At 57.0% G+C, this 24,204-nt stretch overlaps 1 long non-coding RNA gene across 1 annotated transcript; it reads right to left on the bottom strand.

Moving 5' to 3' along the window:
- Positions 1–10,327: 10,327 nt before the first annotated feature.
- LOC137467609 (uncharacterized) lies at positions 10,328–23,756 on the bottom strand. The gene is made up of 2 exons (XR_010995562.1): positions 23,571–23,756; positions 10,328–10,386 (listed from the first exon to the last, which is right to left on the bottom strand). It is a non-coding gene; the product is annotated as an uncharacterized lncRNA (long non-coding RNA).
- Between the last annotated feature and the right edge of the window lie 448 nt (positions 23,757–24,204).

Below are 24,204 nucleotides of genomic sequence, written 5' to 3'. Positions count from 1 at the left end.
CTGGCTTGCCGTAGTACCAGCCAAATTGGGTCCATTCTGGTGGGCTGTATGACCGTGTTCCTATGGAATACAGATGGGGTTCATCAGGGGGACGCTGCTGCTCCCTGAGCCTGGCCCCAGCATCCCTGGGTGTGTGGGGGCTGCCCCAGTGGCACACGGGGTGACCGCTGCCCTCTCGCCAGCACCTGGGACTTGTGTACAGACTCGGGGATGGAAAAGAAGCCACTGGTGCTGGAAGAGGGCAGCAGAAGTCCTGTCAAGGCCCGACCATGACGGGAAAAAACCCACTCATTGCTTGGGAAAACCATGCCCTCATCCTCCCTGCCCTGCACTTCCCCAAAAACATTATGAATCCAAACCAAACCAGGTGAGTGGAGCAGTCCAAGCCCTTTGTCACCTGCACACCAAACCGGCTGGGACACAGGTTCCGGCCCCCCTCTCTGCTACCCCCACCCACGGGTGTTTTGTCAGGCTGGCTGCCCCAGCCCCAGCCCCAGTCCTGGGCAGAGTGGTGGGCAAAGGCTGCCAGCAGGGCTGGAAGCTGGCTCCCCACCCAGCCCTGCTCAAAAGCAACTCAGCTGAAATCTCAGTGCCATGAAGGGCAGCAAAAGGGAGAATCCCCGCTGCCACACCCAGCTTGGGCTGTGAGGTGTTGGGCCATGAGATGACGGGACTGAGAGCACACCCCTGCGTGGGCTCACCTGCAAAACGAGTGTAGGCTGTGTCTTGCAGGTAGGTGCCGCAGCCAAAGTCAATCAGTTTGGCCTGCCCGGTGGCCAGGTCAACCAGGATGTTCTCTGGTTTGATGTCTCTGTGCAGGACCCCGCAGCTGGTGCAGTGCCGCACGGCCTCCAGCACCTGGCGGAACAGCTCCCGCGCCAACTCCTCAGACAGGAACCCCCGTTCCTGAATGAAATGATGCAGGTCCTGGCAGCTCTCTGGGCGTTCCAGCACCATCAAGACGTCACTGGGGAGCTCCTTCCACTCCAGCAGCTGGACGAAACCGGGGAAGCCAGTGGACACCTTGGCCAGCAGCACGACCTCCAGGGGTGCGCTGGTGCCGTCGGGCTGCAGGAGGAGCGCGATGCTGTCAGTGGGGCTGATGCCGTGCCGGGGGTCGGGAACCCCTCACCCGGCCCGGGATGCTCTGCGCCTTGCGCTGGCCCCACGCCTGCTCTCCCTCGAGGTGTCCTGGTGGCTTCCACCCTGCCGGGCCTCGGCTCATCCCCGCCCAGCTTCTGCCGCTGGCCCCGCTCACTCACCAGCTCGCCCCAGTGCCGGACGCGGTTCCTTGGCACCCTTTTGATGGCCACCTGCAAGCCAAGAGCAGCAGCGGGCTGAGCTCGCCACCTGCCCTGCCCAGCCCCATCCTCCCCCTCCTTCCCTCCTCCTCCACCTCCTCCTCCTCCTCCTCCTTCTTCCCCTCCTACCCCTCCTCCTCCTCCTCCTTTCCTTCCTCCTTCTCCTCCTCCTCCCCCTCCTTCCCTTCCTCCTCCACCTTCTCCTCCTCCTCCTCCGCCCCCTCCTCCTGTGCCCGCCGCCGGCCCCGCCGCTCACCGGGGCGCCGTCCGAGAGCCGCGTGGCTGCGAAGACGCTGCCGAAGCCGCCTCTGCCCAGCAGCGAACCCAGCCGGTACCGCTCCTTCAGGCCCTGCTGCGCCTTCCCTGCGGGCGGGACGCGGCTGTCAGCGCTCGGCCCGGGGCCAGGAGCGGCCCCCGAGCACCCCCCGAGCGCCCCGGGCCGGCCCTCCCCAGGCGTTCTGTCCCTGGAACGGGACAGCTGCGGCTCGGGGCCGGCGGCCGCGGTGCCGAGCGGCGGAGCTCGGGCCGGGGAAGCCGCAGCGGGGGCGGCGGGAGCGGCCGCGCCGCGTGTGTCCTCCGCGGGGCCCGGGAGGAGCCCACGTCGGGGCCGGGGCCGGGCTCGGGCCAGGCGGAGCCAGAGGGCGGCGATGCCGCCCCAGCCCCAGGCACTGATGCCCGCCCAGCAGCGCCACCGCCAGCACGCCCAGAGCTGGGCAGAGGCGAGACCCCGGCGGGACGGCCAGGGACGGGGACGGGAACCGGGGCGGGGACGGGGCCGGTGACGGGCTGGGGACATGGCCCAGGCCAGCAGGGGAGAGGGAGACTGGGAGAGGAGGGGACACCGTGAAAGGGAGAGCAGGAGAGGGTGCGGGACAGCGGGAGAGGGAGAGGAGTGCGAGGGGGTCGATAGACTATCTGCTTTCGCTGCTGCCGCTGCTGCCGCTGCTGCTGCCACTGCTGCTGCCGCTGCAACTGAAGCTCCGGGGCCGTTTGTCCCCGTGTCCGTTTTCCGTTGCCCGCTCGCCCCCGCGCCCAGCCCCCCGCTCCCCAGGGGCAGCCCCTGAGCCTGTCCAAACACGGGAACTTTGCCCTGTTCAGCCCAGACCCAGAGTCTGGACTCCTGCACAGGGGCATAGGTATCCCCTTGAGCGCTGCTGTGCCTTGTCCCCGCTGAGGATCAAACCCTATCGGAGCACATTCCCTGAATGCAGAATTTGTACCTTACCCAAGCACTGCACTTACCTCTCCAGCAATGAAAAAAAAAAAAAAAACCAAAAGAAAAGAAAACAAAAAAAAAACCAAAAAAAACCCCGAAAAAAACCCCAAAAAAACCAAAACGAAAATGGGGAAGGCAAACTGTGAAACTGTGTGTAGCTCATGGTATTTTACAGGGTCTAAAATTCGCCAAGTAATGAATCTTAGAGGTGAGATCTATTTGGATTAAGGGGATGGAGCAGTAGTTCAAGATGGAAAAGAGGAGCATAAAAAAAACAGAGAAAAACATCTTCAGTTGTTTCTTGCCATTTTCATTTCATTCCTTAAAAGCTGTTTCAGTTTTCCCAGAATCTTCTCCACACTCCTGTTTGCTCTTTCCAAGAACCTTTCCTGGAGAACGAGGTGCAGCTTCTGTCACAAGATGTGCCACCAGCTGCACTTTCTCTTGGCTTTCCACAACGTGTGTGCAGCTCAACTCTTGCAGCATAGCAGGGCAAATGTTTGAAGGATTTGACAGCTTGTTCTTTCTTTTCCTTGTGGGCTGGGCAGTTGTGCCATTGGTAAGGTTTTCATTGTTACTGTTTTACCCTAAGAAACCATGAGGGGGTACCAGGAATTGTCAGGGAATGCAAGCCGGACTGAATGCAGAGAAAGAATCTGCAGAGCCTGCAGCCAGAAATGGAGAGCTGTGTGATAATCATTGCAACATCCCCATGGGCATCTTGAAAGTGATCTAGAAGATGAAAATGCTCTGACAGAGGGCATTTGTTTCTGAGTTCAGTGTAGAGGATTCCACATCTAGTGCATTGGTTCATAAATCAAGAGTTCAGTCAGTTCATGGAAAGCACCAGAACAAGCTGGACCTCTCAGCCTTAAACACTTCAGTTGTTCAGGGGCCCCCCAGGACTTTGGGGGTCCCCCTGACCTGTCCGTGCACCCCCAGATTTCTTCCACAGCCCCCTGTGATGGTGGGGGTGGGGGCCGAGTGCTGGTGCCCCCCTGCCTGCAGCAGATCCAACGGTGAGGGGAGTTTGGGGGGATCCCTGAGCATTTGGGGTCCCCTGGGTTTTGGGGTGACCCCCGGGCCCCCCAGGATCTCCCTGAACACGCTGACACTGCCCATGCGCAGTGAGAAGGTTAATACCCGGCACGGGGTCCCAGCTCAGTCACCGGCATCGCCCAGGAACCCCCAAACCCTCCTGGGACCCCCAAACCCCCCGGGACACCTCGACCTCCCCGGGACCCCAAAACCATCCCTGGGCCGTCCAAAAACTCCCCACGACCGCAAAAACCCCACACAGACACCCCCCAAACCCTCCCAGGACATCAAAATTCCCACAAGACCTCCCAGCACGCCCCAGACCCCCCTGAGAAGGTTTGGTCCTGGCAGGGGTTCCCCATCTCTGTCACCAGCAGGTACCCCAAACCAGCCTTGGGTTCGCCCTGGGATTGCCCAATCCCCCCCTTTGGGAATCCCTAAAACCCCCCTGGGAATCCCCCCAAAATCCACCAGGACCCGAAAAACCCTGGAGATAGACAAAACCCCCCCAGGAATTCTTCAGGGAAGTTTATACTCAGCACGGGGTCCCCATCACCATCATTGGCATCACCCGGGTACCCCCAGATCCTCTCGGGACTCCCAAACCCTCCTGGGACCCCCAAACCCTCCCAGGTACCCCTAAATCCTCCCAGGACTCCCAACCCTCCCCGGGCTCCGCTGCCGGAATCAGCAGGAGTGGTGTTCGCCTCTTCAGGGGAGTTAGAGTGGGACCCGACCAGAGCGGGGGCCCTTAAACCCCAAAAATCCACCCTGGGGGGCAAAACATCCCCTACAGCGGCTTGGAGTGAGTCCCCCAGAAAAATGTCACTTAAAGCCGTCATGATCACCCCTGAAAAGGGGCTTGTGGGGCTGTGGCCCCACAAACACCTGAAAATGGGGAGGAAAAAACACCCTTGAAATGGTGAGGTCCCCCCAAAAATCCTTAAAAAGAGAAAAACTCCTCTTCAGAGGGGCCTGAAGACCCTTCAGGGCCCTCGAGGAGGGACAAGATCCCCTCCTCTGCTGGGGCCTCTCTGAGCCGGGAGCTCTCCCGTTGGCTGCCCTTGGGGGAGCCCCGAACGACGGCGGCTCCTGGGCTGAGCCCCCCTCAGCCGGGGCTGCGGAGGGAACTGGGGGGCCTGGGACAGGGCCTGGGGGTCCTGGGGTGACCTGGGGGAGCCTCAGTGGGTCCCACCTCCCCCTGTGCCCCCTCTCCCACCCCCTTCCAATTGTTCCCCCCAAACCTCCGCTCCCCCAGCTGGGTTTGGGGTGCTGCTACCAACACCCTGACCCACAGCGTGTCAGGTCGTGTTCTGACTCTGTCAGCAGTTTGGTTTTTTTGTTTGTTTGTATTATTGCAGTTATCTTTTAAGTTTTTCTAGTAAAGAACTGTTATTCCTATTCCCATATCTTTGCCTGAGAGCCTTTTACTTTCAAAATTATAATAATTTGGAGGGAGGGGGTTTACATTTTCCATTTCCAGGAAGGCTCCTGCCTTCCTTAGCAGACACCTGTCTTTTCAAACCAAGACAGATTTTGGTGCCCAACCTGCAGCCCGAGGGCATCGAGAGGAAAAGGGAATAACAGTTCTTGAGGAACCTAATTTTTGTGTGCTGCTATAGAAACCTCGTTAAGCGACACCATGTGGTCCAGCTTACCCTGGTTTGGGTAGCAGCACATGGTTGTGGCTGTGCCAGCGCCCCCACCGACCTCCAGCCCTGGGAACCTGGAGCAAGCGGAAACCACAACTTTGCAAATGCTACCTGTGCCTTTAGCAAATGGAAAGAGAACTGGGGTGTGAAAAATAAAGCTTGTTTATTTTCAGAAAAACAGCAAAGAAAACACAGAACACATTTACATTGTAAGAATATTTGAAACAACAACTATCTATGGAACGTATATATACCCAAGAACATATCTAACAAAAGTCTATGAAACATATTTACAGAAGCCAAAAAGAAGCCCTAAAACCTATAGCCTAAAGACAACAACAAACTCCACAACGTATGTACAAAAGGGTGGCATCTCTGTCCAAGATCTCCATCATCCTTGAGGAAAAGCAAGAGGCACAGTCACTCCAATCAGGCAGAGAGGGCTCTTCCATGTGCCCCCAGGCTGGCCCAGCAAGCGCAGCACAGGCTGGGGATGGCCACCAGAACCCAATGCACCGGGTCCCACATCCCTGAGCAGGGACCACCCAGCCCAGTCCCAGCCTGGCAGCAGGGGACCCGCTCTGCCTGTGGGGACCACATGCCTGTCCTGCTGCTGGTATTGGTCTTCATCCCAAGATCATGGCCTCTTCCTCATCTTTCTCATCAATGTCCATGTCCTCAAGGTACTCTTCCATTTCCACGTCCATCTCCTCTTCCACATCTACCTCCATCTCTTCTTCACCACTCTCTTCTCCATCCACTTCCATCTCCTCCTCTGTATCCATCTGCATGTCCACCTCCATCTCTTCCTCTCCACTCTCTTCTCCATCCACTTCCATCTCCTCCTCGGTATCAATCTCCATATCCACCTCCATCTCTTTGTCTCCACTCTCTTCCCCATCCACTTCCATCTCCTCCTCGGTATCAATCTCCATGTCCACCTCCATCTCTTCGTCTCCACTCTCTTCCCCATCCACTTCCATGTCCTCCTCTCTATCAGCCTGCATGTCCACCTCCATCTCGTCCTCTCTGTCTGTGACAGCCTGCAGAGATAGCAACACCTCAGAGTGGGGTCCCTGTCCCACCCCATCCCCACAGAACTCCAGCCCAGCCGGGCAGCTGGGGGGTGTCCACCTCCATGGAATGGCACCGTACCTTCCTCAGGACAAATGTGAGCATCCTGCAGGGACGGATGACAAAATCCAGGCAACAGAGAGCTTTCAGGACTGATGGGAGCATCAGGGCGCAGGTGACGAGAAGGGTGACAGGGAGCATGGTGAAGGGTGAGCTGGCACGAGGGCTGGCACAGGGTGGGCTGACACAAGGGCCAGTGGTTGTGTTGTGCTCTTTGCTGGACGCTGGAGGTTCCATCTGGAACATCACATCTGTGACATCACAGTGGATCTCAAGAGCATCTTGTTCCGAGCTGAGCAATCTTCCCCAGCCCATGCTGCTCACAGCCCTGTTGCCAAGGATGGAGCATCCACAGCCTGGGCCAGTGCCTCAGCAGCCTCAGTGTAAAAGAGCAGCTTCCTCAGATCCAACTTCAGTCAGCCTCCTGCAGTTGAAAGCCATCCCCCCTTGTCCTGTTGCCACGGGCCCGGCTGAACACTGTCCCCATCTTTCCTGTGGGACCCTTCCAGTCCTGCAGAGCTGCAGTGAGGCCTCCCCAGTGTCTCCTCTTTCCAGGCTGAGCATCCCCAGCCCCACTTGGACGGCAGTCAGGTAGATCAGGGGGAGTCAAGGCTGAAGTCAAACAGCATCAGGAACTGAGAGGTGGAAGCTTTAGGCCCAGGTTTGCCTCTATAATAACAGTGGAGGGGAAGATGGTGGGACACTGGCTCTGTTCTAACCGCTGAATATTTTCTTTTTTTTTTTTTTTCCTTCTTTTCTGTCATGCTGATGCAGGTGTTGCTGTTTGCAAGGAAGCTTGGCACAATGTCCATTGTCTTCTCCATTTGTGAAACACCGAGCAGAGTCTGGGCAGGCTGATGATGCAGAGCAAAACCTGCAAATACACCGGTGATCCTGAGCCTGGAGGATGCAGCTAAACCCGGCCAAAAATAATTTCTGGAAAGTCAAGCCTGGTTTACATTTTCTTGAGTTTGGCTATTCCTGAACCGGGGGAGGGGGCTTTCTGGGGAGGGGGTACCACAGGGGTTCCCCTCCCCCGTTTTTGGGGGGTCTCCCATGGTGCCCCCTCCCAAAAAAGCTCTGCGGGCCCCCTGAAGTGGCTCCTGTTCCACCGGCTGGTGGCCCCTGATCCAGGACGGCCCCCGGTGAGTCTGGGGGGCTCAGGGGGGATTTTGGGGGGATTTTGGCGGCATTTATGGGCTTTGGGGGATTTTGTTGGGAGATTAGGGGGAATTATTGGATTTTGGAGAGAATTACTGGGTTTGTGGGGTTATGGGGGTTTTGTGGGATTTGATGATTTTGGATTTTGGGGATTTTTTTAGGGTTTTGGGGTGGTTATTTCTTGGGGGGTTTATTGAAATTTTCGGGAGGTTTTTTTTTTTTTTTTTTTTTTAATTTTGGTGTGTTCCACTGGGATTTTGTGGGATTCTTTGGTGTTTAGGAGTTTTTTATTGGGATTTTTGGGGGATTTTGGGGGGGTTTCAGAGGAATTCTGGGGGGCTTTGGAGTTGTCCCAGGGTTTGGGGAAGGGCCGAGAGGCACCAAAATCTGCTTTAAACCCCTGAAAGTCCCAATAAACCCCATGAAATCGCAATTAAATTTTACAAATTCCCATTAGAACACCCTCGAATCCCAATAAAAGCTCACAAAATCCCAATTAAACCCCACAAATCCCCCCCCAAAAATGTCTCCAAAACCACAAGAAGCCCCACAAAATCCTCACGAGACCCAAAGAAATCTTGGCAACACCCAAAAAAACCCACAAACCCCCCCCAAATCCCCACTAAAATTCCTAAAAAACACAAATCCCCAAAGAATCCCACTAAATGCCCCCACAATTCCAATAAAATGCCTCCAAATCCCCTAAAAATCCCAATAAACCCCAGAAATAATTCCAGAGGATCCCACAAAATCCCCACAAAATCCCAGTAAAACCTTCCGAACTTCAAAAGAAAACACAAAAAATTTCAATTAACCCCCAAATACCCCCAGGAAAACAACTTCTCACTCAAAGCACCAATAAAACCCCTCAAAATCCAAACTCCCCAAAATCCCCCAACTGCCTCCAAACCCAATAACTCTCCCCAAAAACCCCAACAATTCCCTGTAAACTCCCAACACAATTCCCCAAAGCCCAAAAAAGCCCCAGATGCCCAAACCCCTCCCGAGCCCTCCCTGGTCCCTCCCGGTCCCGCCCAGGCCCGTCCGGGGCCGCGGCCAAAACTGCCCGGAGCGAGAGCGGAGGTCCCGGAGCGACCCCAGAGCCGATCCCGGGCTCGGCCTCGGGCTCGGCCCCTTTGGGGGATTTTGGGCCGAACCGGGCAGGTTTAGGGTGGGCTTCAGATCCCTTGCGGGGATCCCGAGCCTTTTCGGGTGGATTTTCAGCCCCTGTGGCTGATTTGAGGCCGAATCTGGTGGGGTTTAGGGGGGATTTCAGACCCCTTTGGATGATTTTAGGCCCATGGGGGTGGGGCTGGGGCCCATTTGGGTGAGTTTAGGAAAAACTGGGCCCATATGGGTGAATCCTAATCCTGTGTGGGTGATTTTAGGTCCCTTTTTTGGGTGTTTTGGGCCCGTTTAAGTAGGGTTTTTTGCTTCTTTGGGCAATTTTAGTTTGAACCAAGCCTTTTTAGGGTGATTTTAGGTCTTCTTGTGTTGGTGTCAAGGACATTTTGGTGATTTTAGATACCTTTGGATGATTTTAGGCTGGACCAGATACTTTCAGGCTGGATTTTAGTCACATTTGAAAGATTTACGGGTGATGTTAAGCCATTTCTTGAGGGTTATAAAACACCTGGGGCAGTTTTAAGCCCCTTTGGTTGGATTTTAGAGCCCTTTGGATACTTTTAATCCCATTTGGTTGATGTCAGGCCGAACCATGTGGATGTAGGCTGCATTTGATGCCCTTTTGGGTGATTTTGGGTCAAACCGGGCTTTTTTAGGACAGCGCGTCCCCTTGGCCCCGGCCCTTTCCCTTCACGGTTCCGCCCTTTCCTCGCTCATTTCCCCTCACGGTTCCGCCCTTTCCTCGCTCCTTTCCCCTCACGGTTCAGGATCTGGGAGCGGGGGAGGAGGAGGAGGGAGGGAGGAAGAGGCGCAGCGGCAGCAGGGAGCAGCCGGAGGAGAGGAGGGAAGGAATCGCGTGGCCCTGGCGCTGCCTGAGCTCGCAGCACCCCGGGAGCATCGCCCCCATCCCGCAGGTGCCCGGGGAGGGGGAGCTCGGCCCAAATATCCTGGGGGGTGCCTGAGTTTGGGATTTTTTTGGGGGGGATGTTTGGAGCTGGCAGGGCTCCAAAGCCGAGCCGAAGATCCAGGGATCAGATCCAGGCCCTGCTGCTGCTCCCTCGGGATCAGCCCCACTTTGGGTGTTGCTGTCAGGGCCAGCAGAAGCGGTGGCTGGAGCAGCGGGTGCTGACGGTGCCCCAAGCCCCGGGGCTGGAGGGGTCCCTGGGCTGGGGCTGGCAGGGAGCTGCTCCAGCCCGGAGTGCACTGCTGAGTGCTGTGCTCTGGGGCTGGGGCTCCCCGCACAGGGGACTGGACTGGTGTGCCACAGGAGACAGAGAAGCTGCAGCTTCAGCATAACTGAGGTGGGTGCGTGGGCTGGGAAGAGTGGGGAGGCTCAAGGGGATTCACTGAGCTCATCCTCCTGCAAGGACGAGGAAAAGGGAGTGGGAACTCAGCAGTGAGGAGAGCTGAGGGCTGGAGAGCAGCTCTGAATGACACTAAAATCCCACTGGAGCTCTGAGACATTGCTGCTCCTCAGCCAGTGACAGGATGAGTCCCTAAGCCTGGGGCTCGGCCTTCCTCATGGTGAGGGGCACCAAGGAAGGCGACAGTGTGATGGAGACTGCCATGGGCTGGGAACTCACTGGGGGACAAGAGGGAGCAGTTGGGAAGTAAAAGGCAGGTGGGGGAGAGAACAGTTCAGAGAAGGGCTGAGCTACAGCTTGAGCAAGCTGCAAAATGTCATTTGGGGTCATCCCAGATTGATTTCATTTCAGAAGTTATTGAACAAGTTTAATTTTTGGGTGGTGTCATGTTTGCCCTTGGAGGTGTACACTCTGCACACTTGAGCTGTGTTGCTGAAATGCTCCAGCAGGTCTGTGCTGCAGGTCACCCCATTTCTTCTTTGGCCGATTGCGGCCCGGTGCTGAGCTCCAGCAGAGCCCTGGCAGAGCCCAGAGCAGCCTCAGCACCCGCAGAGCCCGGCTGCAAGGAGAGAAACCAGAAAGCGCCCGTCAGCTGAAGGCTCCTGTCCCCTTGTCCCAGCCGCCCGCGGTGCCCAGGCCATGCTGGCCGTGCCCAGAGCTGTGCCCAGAGCTGCCCATCCCTGCTGCCTTTGGGAGCAGAGCAGGAGGGCAGGACATGTGCCCAGCCTGCAGCCAGCCACGGCACATCCAGCCCTCAGCAGCTGCCCAGAGCAGGATGCTCCTGTGCTCGCTGCCATCTCCCCAAAGCTCTGATCCCACCATGCCAAGCAGACAAGACCCACATCACGCTGGAAGAAAAGCTGGTCCCAAACGATGTCCTCAGCCTTCTCCAAGGGCACGGCCCATCCACGCCACAGCTGCTCCCAAGCACTTCCCCATCCAGACTGGACCCCACCTGGAAAGCTTCCTCTAGAAAAACACACAACAAATGATTGAAAATAGATTACAGACAAAAAGGGGAACAAGAAAAAAGGTCAAAAATCCTATCTCTGTCAGGGGCTTGAGGAAGGCCCAACCCCTGCATGCCAGGGAAAAACCCACCCACAGGTGAGGGAAGCCCAGGCTTTTCTCCCTTCCCCCCTGCACTGCCCCCCAAAATAACCGTGATCCCAAGCAAACAGGGGCAGTGGAGCAGCCCAAGCCCTTCCTTACCTGCAAAGCAAAGCAGCCCCTGCACAGGTTTTGGAGTCCCACCTCTGCTCCCACCATGGGGGTTTGTTTGTGTCGGGCTGGCTGCCCCAGCCCCAGCCCGGGGCAGGGTGGGTGCTGGGGCTGTTGGCAGGGCCAGGAGCCCACTCCCATTTCATCAGCACCCCAGCCCATCCCCCCAGCCCTGCCAAAAGCAGCCTGGCAGCCGACTGAAGGATCAGCTGCATCCGCCCCAGCAAAGGGGGGAACCTTTGGTTCCCGGCCAGGCTGTGCAATGCCCAAATCTGGGAGCATCCCCCTGCGTGTGGACTCATCTGCACATTCCCTGTGCAGCCTGGCTTTGGAGAAGGTGCCAGAATCAAAGTCCATCATCCTCAGCTGCCGGTGACCAGGTGGAGGAAGAGGTTGTCATCCTTGATGTCATCCTCCGTGTCCCCAGCAGCAGCAGCCCCACCTGGTACAGCTTCTCCAGGGGCTCCTTCTCCTTCCCTGGGGTGAGCCCAGGCTGTCAGGGTTCTGCCCAGGGCCCCAGCTGTCAGGGAACCAGGACAAGCAAAACCAGCTCGGATGGTGGCCACCAGTGCTAGGCAGAGCAGCTGAGCTCCAGCACAAGGGCTGCGTGTTCCCATCTGATGACCCCTGGGCAGTGACACAGGCAGGACAAAATGTCTGGGTTCCTTTGCTTCTCATTGCCAAGGCATGTGTGGAGCTGTAACTTACCAGGGCCTTGCATCAAAGCGTGCCTGTGGCTCTCTCCCTTCTTCTAGGGCAGATCAATATCCTGCAGCCAGGGATCACAGAACAGCTCTTCTAAAGAGGGCCTGTCCAAGTCCAGCATGGATAAACACCGCCTGATCAGATCTTGGCACTCTGGGCAGAGAAACCAGAAACCGCCGGTCAGTTGGAGAAGGCTCCTGTTGGCTTTGCCCCACTATTCCCGTGCCCAGGCCATGCTGGATGTGCTCACAGCTGGGCCTAAACGTCCCCATCAATTCCCTGTTTTGGAGGAGAGCAGGAGAGCAGGACATGTGCCACCTCCTCAGCAGCTGCCAGAGCGGGATGCTGACGAGCTGCTGCTGTCTCCCAGCACTGGTATTGCCCCCGTGGCCAGAGATGAGGATCCACCTTGAGAGAGCCGTTGTGGCAGCGAGAGTTGATGGTCCCAGCTGATGTTCTGGCTCCTCCTGAAAGGGTGCTCCCCGCAGACCATCTGGTGCAGCAGGATGCCCAGGGACCAGATGGTAGCTGGCTTGCCGTAGTACCAGCCAAATTGGGTCCATTCTGGTGGGCTGTATGACCGTGTTCCTATGGAATACAGATGGGGTTCATCAGGGGGACGCTGCTGCTCCCTGAGCCTGGCCCCAGCATCCCTGGGTGTGTGGGGGCTGCCCCAGTGGCACACGGGGTGACCGCTGCCCTCTCGCCAGCACCTGGGACTTGTGTACAGACTCGGGGATGGAAAAGAAGCCACTGGTGCTGGAAGAGGGCAGCAGAAGTCCTGTCAAGGCCCGACCATGACGGAAAAAAACCCACTCATTGCTTGGGAAAACCATGCCCTCATCCTCCCTGCCTGCACTGCCCCAAAAACATTATGAATCCAAACCAAACCAGGTGAGTGGAGCAGTCCAAGCCCTTTGTCACCTGCACACCAAACCGGCTGGGACACAGGTTCCGGCCCCCCTCTCTGCTACCCCCACCCACGGGTGTTTTGTCAGGCTGGCTGCCCCAGCCCCAGCCCCAGTCCTGGGCAGAGTGGTGGGCAAAGGCTGCCAGCAGGGCTGGAAGCTGGCTCCCCACCCAGCCCTGCTCAAAAGCAACTCAGCTGAAATCTCAGTGCCATGAAGGGCAGCAAAAGGGAGAATCCCCGCTGCCACACCCAGCTTGGGCTGTGAGGTGTTGGGCCATGAGATGACGGGACTGAGAGCACACCCCTGCGTGGGCTCACCTGCAAAACGAGTGTAGGCTGTGTCTTGCAGGTAGGTGCCGCAGCCAAAGTCAATCAGTTTGGCCTGCCCGGTGGCCAGGTCAACCAGGATGTTCTCTGGTTTGATGTCTCTGTGCAGGACCCCGCAGCTGGTGCAGTGCCGCACGGCCTCCAGCACCTGGCGGAACAGCTCCCGCGCCAACTCCTCAGACAGGAACCCCCGTTCCTGAATGAAATGGTGCAGGTCCTGGCAGCTCTCCGGGCGTTCCAGCACCATCAAGACGTCACTGGGGAGCTCCTTCCACTCCAGCAGCTGGACGACACCGGGGAAGCCAGTGGACACCTTGGCCAGCAGCACGACCTCCAGGGGTGCGCTGGTGCCGTCGGGCTGCAGGAGGAGCGCGATGCCGTCAGTGGGGCTGATGCCGTGCCGGGGGTCGGGAACCCCTCACCCGGCCCGGGATGCTCTGTGCCTTGCGCTGGCCCCACGCCTGCTCTCCCTCGAGGTGTCCTGGTGGCTTCCACCCTGCCGGGCCTCGGCTCATCCCCGCCCAGCTTCTGCCGCTGGCCCCGCTCACTCACCAGCTCGCCCCAGTGCCGGACGCGGTTCCTTGGCACCCTTTTGATGGCCACCTGCAAGCCAAGAGCAGCAGCGGGCTGAGCTCGCCACCTGCCCTGCCCAGCACAATCCTCCCCCTCCTTCCCTCCTCCTCCACCTCCTCCTCCTCCTTCTTCCCCTCCTTCTCCTCCTCTTCCCCCTCCTTCCCTTCCTCCTCCTCCTCCGCCCCCTCCTCCTGTGCCCGCCGCCGGCCCCGCCTCTCACCGGGGCGCCGTCCGAGAGCCGCGTGGCTGCGAAGACGCTGCCGAAGCCGCCTCTGCCCAGCAGCGAACCCAGCCGGTACCGCTCCTTCAGGCCCTGCTGCGACTTCCCTGCGGGCGGGACGCGGCTGTCAGCGCTCGGCCCGGGGCCAGGAGCGGCCACCGAGCACCCCCCGAGCGCCCCTGGCCGGCCCCCCCGAGGCGTTCTGTCCCTGGAACGGGACAGCGGCGGCTCGGGGCCGGCGGCCGCGGTGCCGAGCGGCGGAGCTCGGGCCGGGGAAGCCGCAGCGGGGGCGGCCGGAGCGGCCGCGCCGCGTGTGTCCTCCGCGGGGCCCGGGAGGAGCCGGGGCCGGGGCCGGGACTGGAGCCCACGTCGGGGCCGGGGCCGGGCTCGGGCCAGGCGGAGCCAGAGGGCGGCGATGCCGCCCCAGCCCCAGGCACTGATGCCCGCCCAGCAGCGCTACCGCCAGCACGCCCAGAGCCGGGCGGAGGCGAGACCCCGGCGGGACGGCCGGGGACGGGGACGGGAACCGGGGCGGGGACGGGGCCGGTGACGGGCTGGGGACATGGCCCAGGCCAGCAGGGGAGAGGGAGACTGGGAGAGGAGGGGACACCGTGAAAGGGAGAGCAGGAGAGGGTGCGGGACAGCGGGAGAGGGAGAGGAGTGCGAGGGGGTCGATAGATTATCTGCTTTCGCTGCTGCCGCTGCTGCCGCTGCTGCTGCCGCTGCTGCTGCCGCTGCAACTGAAGCTCCGGGGCCGTTTGTCCCCGTGTCCGTTTTTCCGTTGCCCGCTCGCCCCCGCGCCCAGCCCCCCGCTCCCCAGGGGCAGCCCCTGAGCCTGTCCAAACACGGGAACTTTGCCCTGTTCAGCCCAGACCCAGAGTCTGGACTCCTGCACAGGGGCATAGGTATCCCCTTGAGCGCTGCTGTGCCTTGTCCCTGCTGAGGATCAAACCCTATCGGAGCATATTCCCTGAATGCAGAATTTGTACCTTACCCAGGCACTGCACTTACCTCTCCAGCAATGATTAAAAAAACAAAAAAAACCAAAAAAAACCAAAAGAAAACAAGAAAAAAGAAAAAACCAAAAAACCAAAAAAAACCCCCAAAAAAACCCCAAAAAAACAAAACGAAAATGGGGAAGGCAAACTGTGAAACTGTGTGTAGCTCATGGTATTTTACAGGGTCTAAAATTCGCCAAGTAATGAATCTTAGAGATGAGATCTATTTGGATTAAGGGGATGGAGCAGTAGTTCAAGATGGAAAAGAGGAGCATAAAAAAAACAGAGAAAAACATCTTCAGTTGTTTCTTGCCATTTTCATTTCATTCCTTAAAAGCTGTTTCAGTTTTCCCAGAATCTTCTCCACACTCCTGTTTGCTCTTTCCAAGAACCTTTCCTGGAGAACGAGGTGCAGCTTCTGTCACAAGATGTGCCACCAGCTGCACTTTCTCTTGGCTTTCCACAACGTGTGTGCAGCTCAACTCTTGCAGCATAGCAGGGCAAATGTTTGAAGGATTTGACAGCTTGTTCTTTCTTTTCCTTGTGGGCTGGGCAGTTGTGCCATTGGTAAGGTTTTCATTGTTACTGTTTTACCCTAAGAAACCATGAGGGGGTACCAGGAATTGTCAGGGAATGCAAGCCGGACTGAATGCAGAGAAAGAATCTGCAGAGCCTGCAGCCAGAAATGGAGAGCTGTGTGATAATCATTGCAACATCCCCATGGGCATCTTGAAAGTGATCTAGAAGATGAAAATGCTCTGACAGAGGGCATTTGTTTCTGAGTTCAGTGTAGAGGATTCCACATCTAGTGCATTGGTTCATAAATCAAGAGTTCAGTCAGTTCATGGAAAGCACCAGAACAAGCACTAGGACTGGGACACACTGGGAGCGACTGGAAATGTGCTGGGGGTAACTGGGACCACGCTGGGGGCAACTGGGGACAAGGGTGAGTGACTGGGGCCCTGCTGGCAGAGACTGGGATCATACAGGACTCATACAGGGATCGTACTGGGAGTGACTGGGACTAATTTAGGGGCAACTGGGAGAACTGGGAAAACACTGGATGGCACTGGGAACAACGGGGACAGCGCTGGGGGCAAATTGTATCATAATGGGGAGTGACTGGCAGCAACTGGGCTCCTGCTGGGAGCAGCCCCTGGCGGCCCCGGGAGCCCTGCACCCCTTTCCTGGCCATGCCGGCCCTCCAGGCACCCAGAGCCCCCTTTTCCTTCACCCAGAGACCCCCTGGACCCCTATTCCTGCCTTTCCTAGCGCCCAGCCCCTCCTTTCCTCAACACCGAGGACATCGGAGACCCCTATTCCCAGCCAGCCTGGGTTTTCCCACCTTTTGCTGGGAATGGGGACACCGGGGACCCTTAGAGTCCCCTTTGCTGACGATAGTGACACAATTAAGCTCGCCCAAACTCCTCCTGGATCTCCCCTAAGCCCCCAGTGGGGATTCCTGGGAGTTCCCCTGTGTTTACCCTTTCCCAGGACTTTGGGGGTCCCCCCGACCTGTCCGTGCACCCCCAGATTTCTTCCACAGCCCCCTGTGATGGTGGGGGTGGGGGCCGAGTGCTGGTGCCCCCCAGCCTGCAGCAGATCCAACGGTGAGGGGAGTTTGGGGGGGTCCCTGAGCATTTGGGGTCCCCTGGGTTTTGGGGTGACCCCCGGGCCCCCCAGGATCTCCCTGAACACGCTGACACTGCGCGTGCGCAGTGAGAAGGTTCATACCCGGCACGGGGTCCCAGCTCAGTCACCGGCATCGCCCAGGAACCCCCAAACCCTCCTGGGACCCCCAAACCCCCCGGGACACCTCGACCTCCCCGGGACCCCAAAACCATCCCTGGGCCGTCCAAAAACTCCCCAAGACCGCAAAAACCCCACACAGACACCCCCCAAACCCTCCCAGGACATCAAAATTCCCACAAGACCTCCCAGCACGCCCCAGACCCCCCTGAGAAGGTTCGGTCCTGGCAGGGGTTCCCCATCTCTGTCACCAGCAGGTACCCCAAACCAGCCTTGGGTTCGCCCTGGGATTGCCCAATCCCCCCCTTTGGGAATCCCTAAAACCCCCCTGGGAATCCCCCCAAAATCCACCAGGACCCGAAAAACCCTGGAGATAGACAAAACCCCCCAAGGGAATTCTTCAGGGAAGTTTATACTCAGCACGGGGTCCCCATCACCATCATTGGCATCACCCGGGTACCCCCAGATCCTCTCGGGACTCCCAAACCCTCCTGGGACCCCCAAACCCTCCCAGGTACCCCTAAATCCTCCCAGGACTCCCAACCCTCCCCGGGCTCCGCTGCCGGAATCAGCAGGAGTGGTGTTCGCCTCTTCAGGGGAGTTAGAGTGGGAGTGGGACCCGACCAGAGCGGGGGCCCTTAAACCCCAAAAATCCACCCTGGGGGGCAAAACATCCCCTACAGCGGCTTGGAGCGAGTCCCCCAGAAAAATGTCACTTAAAGCCGTCATGATCACCCCTGAAAAGGGGCTTGTGGGGCTGTGGCCCCACAAACACCTGAAAATGGGGAGGAAAAAACACCCTTGAAATGGTGAGGTCCCCCCAAAAATCCTTAAAAAGAGAAAAACTCCTCTTCAGAGGGGCCTGAAGACCCTTCAGGGCCCTCGAGGAGGGACAAGATCCCCTCCTCTGCTGGGGCCTCTCTGAGCCGGGAGCTCTCCCGTTGGCTGCCCTCGGGGGAGCCCCGAACGACGGCGGCTCCTGGGCTGAGCCCCCCTCAGCCGGGGCTGCGGAGGGAACTGGGGGGGCTGGGACGGGGCCTGGGGGTCCTGGGGTGACCTGGGGGAGCCTCAGTGGGTCCCACCTCCCCCTGTGCCCCCTCTCCCACCCCCTTCCCATTGTTTCCCCCAAACCTCCGCTCCCCCAGCTGGGTTTGGGGTGCTGCTACCAACACCCAGACCCACAGCGTGTCAGGTCGTGTTCTGACTCTGTCAGCAGTTTGGTTTTTTTGTTTGTTTGTATTATTGCAGTTATCTTTTAAGTTTTTCTAGTAAAGAACTGTTATTCCTATTCCCATATCTTTGCCTGAGAGCCTTTTAATTTCAAAATTATAATAATTTGGAGGGAGGGGGTTTACATTTTCCATTTCCAGGAAGGCTCCTGCCTTCCTTAGCAGACACCTGTCTTTTCAAACCAAGACAGATTTTGGTGCCCAACCTGCAGCCCGAGGGCATCGAGAGGAAAAGGGAATAACAGTTCTTGAGGAACCTAATTTTTGTGTGCTGCTCTAGAAACCTCGTTAAGCGACACCATGTGGTCCAGCTTACCCTGGTTTGGGTAGCAGCACATGGTTGTGGCTGTGCCAGCGCCCCCACCGACCTCCAGCCCTGGGAACCTGGAGCAAGCGGAAACCACAACTTTGCAAATGCTACCTGTGCCTTTAGCAAATGGAAAGAGAACTGGGGTGTGAAAAATAAAGCTTGTTTATTTTCAGAAAAACAGCAAAGAAAACACAGAACACATTTACATTGTAAGAATATTTGTAACAACAACTATCTATGGAACGTATATACCCAAGAACATATCCAACAAAAGTCTATGAAACGTATTTACAGAAGCCAAAAAGAAGCCCTAAAACCTATAGCCTAAAGACAACAACAAACTCCACAACGTATGTACAAAAGGGTGGCATCTCTGTCCGAGATCTCCATCATCCTTGAGGAAAAGCAAGAGGCACAGTCACTCCAATCAGGCAGAGAGGGCTCTTCCATGTGCCCCCAGGCTGGCCCAGCAAGCGCAGCACAGGCTGGGGATTGCCACCAGAACCCAATGCACCGGGTCCCACATCCCTGAGCAGGGACCACCCAGCCCAGTCCCAGCCTGGCAGCAGGGGACCCGCTCTGCCTGTGGGGACCACATGCCTGTCCTGCTGCTGGGATTGGTCTTCATCCCAAGATCATGGCCTCTTCCTCATCTTTCTCATCAATGTCCATGTCCTCAAGGTACTCTTCCATTTCCACGTCCATCTTCTCTTCCACATCTACCTCCATCTCTTCTTCACCAGTCTCTTCTCCATCCACTTCCATATCCTCCTCCGTATCCATCTGCATGTCCACCTCCATCTCTTCCTCTCCACTCTCTTCTCCATCCACTTCCATCTCATCCTCTGTATCCATCTCCATGTCCACCTCCATCTCTTCATCTCCACTCTCTTCCCCATCCACTTCCATCTCATCCTCTGTATCCATCTCCATGTCCACCTCCATCTCTTCATCTCCACTCTCTTCCCCATCCACTTCCATCTCCTCCTCGGTATCAATCTCCATATCCACCTCCATCTCTTTGTCTCCACTCTCTTCCCCATCCACTTCCATCTCCTCCTCGGTATCAATCTCCATGTCCACCTCCATCTCTTCGTCTCCACTCTCTTCCCCATCCACTTCCATGTCCTCCTCTCTATCAGCCTGCATGTCCACCTCCATCTCGTCCTCTCTGTCTGTGACAGCCTGCAGAGATAGCAACACCTCAGAGTGGGGTCCCTGTTCCACCCCATCCCCACAGAACTCCAGCCCAGCCGGGCAGCTGGGGGGTGTCCACCTCCATGGAATGGCACCGTACCTTCCTCAGGACAAATGTGAGCATCCTGCAGGGACGGATGACAAAATCCAGGCAACAGAGAGCTTTCAGGACTGATGGGAGCATCAGGGCGCAGGTGACGAGAAGGGTGACAGGGAGCATGGTGAAGGGTGAGCTGGCACGAGGGCTGGCACAGGGTGGGCTGACACAAGGGCCAGTGGTTGTGTTGTGCTCTTTGCTGGACGCTGGAGGTTCCTGCTGGAACATCACACCTGTGACATCACAGTGGATCTAAAGAGCATCTTGTTCCGAGCTGAGCAATCTTCCCCAGCCCATGCTGCTCACAGCCCTGTTGCCAAGGATGGGGCATCCACAGCCTGGGCCAGTGCCTCAGCAGCCTCAGTGTAAAAGAGCAGCTTCCTCAGATCCAACTTCAGTCAGCCTCCTGCAGTTGAAAGCCATCCCCCCTTGTCCTGTTGCCACGGGCCCGGCTGAACACTGTCCCTGTCTTTCCTGTGGGACCCTTCCAGTCCTGCAGAGCTGCAGTGAGGCCTCCCCAGTGTCTCCTCTTTCCAGGCTGAGCATCCCCAGCCCCACTTGGACAGCAGTCAGGTAGATCAGGGGGAGTCAAGGCTGAAGTCAAACAGCATCAGGAACTGAGAGGTGGAAGCTTTAGGCCCAGGTTTGCCTCTATAATAACAGTGGAGGGGAAGATGGTGGGACACTGGCTCTGTTCTAACCGGTGAATATTTTCTTTTTTTTTTTTTTCCTTCTTTTCTGTCATGCTGATGCAGGTGTTGCTGTTTGCAAGGAAGCTTGGCACAATGTCCATTGTCTTCTCCATTTGTGAAACACCGAGCAGAGTCTGGGCAGGCTGATGATGCAGAGCAAAACCTGCAAATACACCGGTGATCCTGAGCCTGGAGGATGCAGCTAAACCCGGCCAAAAATAATTTCTGGAAAGTCAAGCCTGGTTTACATTTTCTTGAGTTTGGCTATTCCTGAACCGGGGGAGGGGGCTTTCTGGGGAGGGGGTACCACAGGGGTTCCCCTCCCCCGTTTTTGGGGGGTCTCCCATGGTGCCCCCTCCCAAAAAGCTCCGCGGGCCCCCTGAAGTGGCTCCTGTTCCACCGGCTGGTGGCCCCTGATCCAGGACGGCCCCCGGTGAGTCTGGGGGGCTCAGGGGGGATTTTGGGGGGATTTTGGCGGCATTTATGGGCTTTGGGGGATTTTGTTGGGAGATTAGGGGGAATTATTGGATTTTGGAGAGAATTACTGGGTTTGTGGGGTTATGGGGGTTTTGTGGGATTTGATGATTTTGGATTTTGGGGATTTTTTTAGGGTTTTGGGGTGGTTATTTTTGGGGGGGTTTATTCAAATTTTTGGGAGTTTTTTTTTTTTTTTTTTTAATTTTGGTGTGTTCCACTGGGATTTTGTGGGATTCTTTGGTGTTTAGGAGTTTTTTATTGGGATTTTTGGGGGATTTTGGGGGGGTTTCAGAGGAATTCTGGGGGGCTTTGGAGTTGTCCCAGGGTTTGGGGAAGGGCCGAGAGGCACCAAAATCTCCTTTAAACCCCTGGAAGTCCCAATAAACCCCATGAAATCGCAATTAAATTTCACAAATTCCCATTAGAACACCCTCGAATCCCAATAAAAGCTCACAAAATCCCAATTAAACCCCACAAATCCCCCCCCAAAAATGTCTCCAAAACCACAAGAAGCCCCACAAAATCCTCACGAGACCCAAAGAAATCTTGGCAACACCCAAAAAAAACCCACAAACCCCCCCAAATCCCCACTAAAATTCCTAAAAAAACCCAAATCCCCAAAGAATCCCACTAAATGCCCCCACAATTCCAATAAAATGCCTCCAAATCCCCTAAAAATCCCAATAAACCCCAGAAATAATTCCAGAGGATCCCACAAAATCCCCACAAAATCCCAGTAAAACCTTCCGAACTTCAAAAGAAAACACAAAAAATTTCAATTAACCCCCAAATACCCCCAGGAAAACAACTTCTCACTCAAAGCACCAATAAAACCCCTCAAAATCCAAACTCCCCAAAATCCCCCAACTGCCTCCAAACCCAATAACTCTCCCCAAAAACCCCAACAATTCCCTGTAAACTCCCAACACAATTCCCCAAAGCCCAAAAAAGCCCCAGATGCCCAAACCCCTCCCGAGCCCTCCCTGGTCCCTCCCGGTCCCGCCCAGGCCCGTCCGGGGCCGCGGCCAAAACTGCCCGGAGCGAGAGCGGAGGTCCCGGAGCGACCCCGGAGCCGATCCCGGGCTCGGCCTCGGGCTCGGCCCCTTTGGGGGATTTTGGGCCGAACCGGGCAGGTTTAGGGTGGGCTTCAGATCCCTTGCGGGGATCCCGAGCCTTTTCGGGTGGATTTTCAGCCCCTGTGGCTGATTTGAGGCCGAATCTGGTGGGGTTTAGGGGGGATTTCAGACCCCTTTGGATGATTTTAGGCCCATGGGGGTGGGGCTGGGGCCCATTTGGGTGAGTTTAGGAAAAACTGGGCCCATATGGGTGAATCCTAATCCTGTGTGGGTGATTTTAGGTCCCTTTTTTGGGTGTTTTGGGCCCGTTTAAGTAGGGTTTTTTGCTTCTTTGGGCAATTTTAGTTTGAACCAAGCCTTTTTAGGGTGATTTTAGGTCTTCTTGTGTTGGTGTCAGGGACATTTTGGTGATTTTAGATACCTTTGGATGATTTTAGGCTGGACCAGATACTTTCAGGGTGGATTTTAGTCACATTTGAAAGATTTACGGGTGATGTTAAGCCATTTCTTGAGGGTTATAAAACACCTGGGGCAGTTTTAAGCCCCTTGGGTTGGATTTTAGAGCCCTTTGGATACTTTTAATCCCATTTGGTTGATGTCAGGCCAAACCATGTGGATGTAGGCTGCATTTGATGCCCTTTTGGGTGATTTTGGGTCAAACCGGGCTTTTTTAGGACAGTGCGTCCCCTTGGCCCCGGCCCTTTCCCTTCACGGTTCCGCCCTTTCCTCGCTCATTTCCCCTCACGGTTCCGCCCTTTCCTCGCTCCTTTCCCCTCACGGTTCAGGATCTGGGAGCGGGGGAGGAGGAGGAGGGAGGGAGGAAGAGGCGCAGCAGCAGCAGGGAGCAGCCGGAGGAGAGGAGAGAAGGAATCGCGTGGCCCTGGCGCTGCCTGAGCTCGCAGCACCCCGGGAGCATCGCCCCCATCCCGCAGGTGCTTGGGGAGGGGGAGCTCGGCCCAAATATCCTGGGGGGTGCCTGAGTTTGGGATTTTTTTGGGGGGATGTTTGGAGCTGGCAGGGCTCCAAAGCCGAGCCGAAGATCCAGGGATCAGATCCAGGCCCTGCTGCTGCTCCCTCGGGATCAGCCCCACTTTGGGTGTTGCTGTCAGGGCCAGCAGAAGCGGTGGCTGGAGCAGCGGGTGCTGACGGTGCCCCAAGCCCCGGGGCTGGAGGGGTCCCTGGGCTGGGGCTGGCAGGGAGCTGCTCCAGCCCGGAGTGCACTGCTGAGTGCTGTGCTCTGGGGCTGGGGCTCCCCGCACAGGGGACTGGACTGGTGTGCCACAGGAGACAGAGAAGCTGCAGCTTCAGCATAACTGAGGTGGGTGCGTGGGCTGGGAAGAGTGGGGAGGCTCAAGGGGATTCACTGAGCTCATCCTGCTGCAAGGACGAGGAAAAGGGAGTGGGAACTCAGCAGTGAGGAGAGCTGAGGGCTGGAGAGCAGCTCTGAATGACACTAAAATCCCACTGGAGCTCTGAGACATTGCTGCTCCTCAGCCCGTGACAGGATGAGTCCCTAAGCCTGGGGCTCGGCCTTCCTCATGGTGAGGGGCACCAAGGAAGGCGACAGTGTGATGGAGACTGCCATGGGCTGGGAACTCACTGGGGGACAAGAGGGAGCAGTTGGGAAGTAAAAGGCAGGTGGGGGAGAGAACAGTTCAGAGAAGGGCTGAGCTACAGCTTGAGCAAGCTGCAAAATGTCATTTGGGGTCATCCCAGATTGATTTCATTTCAGAAGTTATTGAACACGTTTAATTTTTGGGTGGTGTCATGTTTGCCCTTGGAGGTGTACACTCTGCACACTTGAGCTGTGTTGCTGAAATGCTCAAGCAGGTCTGTGCTGCAGGTCACCCCATTTCTTCTTTGGCTGATTGCGGCCCGGTGCTGAGCTCCAGCAGAGCCCTGGCAGAGCCCAGAGCAGCCTCAGCACCCGCAGAGCCCGGCTGCAAGGAGAGAAACCAGAAAGCGCCCGTCAGCTGAAGGCTCCTGTCCCCTTGTCCCAGCCGCCCGCGGTGCCCAGGCCATGCTGGCCGTGCCCAGAGCTGTGCCCAGAGCTGCCCATCCCTGCTGCCTGTGGAAGCAGAGCAGGAGGGCAGGACATGTGCCCAGCCTGCAGCCAGCCACGGCACATCCAGCCCTCAGCAGCTGCCCAGAGCAGGATGCTCCTGTGCTCGCTGCCATCTCCCCAAAGCTCTGATCCCACCATGCCAAGCAGACAGGACCCACATCACGCTGGAAGAAAAGCTGGTCCCAAACGATGTCCTCAGCCTTCTCCAAGGGCACGGCCCATCCACGCCACAGCTGCTCCCAAGCACTTCCCCATCCAGACTGGACCCCACCTGGAAAGCTTCCTCTAGAAAAACACACAACAAATGATTGAAAATAGATTACAGACAAAAAGGGGAACAAGAAAAAAGGTCAAAAATCTTATCTCT

This window comes from Anomalospiza imberbis, unplaced genomic scaffold (genome assembly GCF_031753505.1).
Source record: "Anomalospiza imberbis isolate Cuckoo-Finch-1a 21T00152 unplaced genomic scaffold, ASM3175350v1 scaffold_70, whole genome shotgun sequence".
Lineage (NCBI taxonomy): Eukaryota > Metazoa > Chordata > Aves > Passeriformes > Viduidae > Anomalospiza > Anomalospiza imberbis.
Note: the sequence above shows the minus strand (reverse complement) of the source record. Positions and strands in the feature narration are given on the sequence as shown.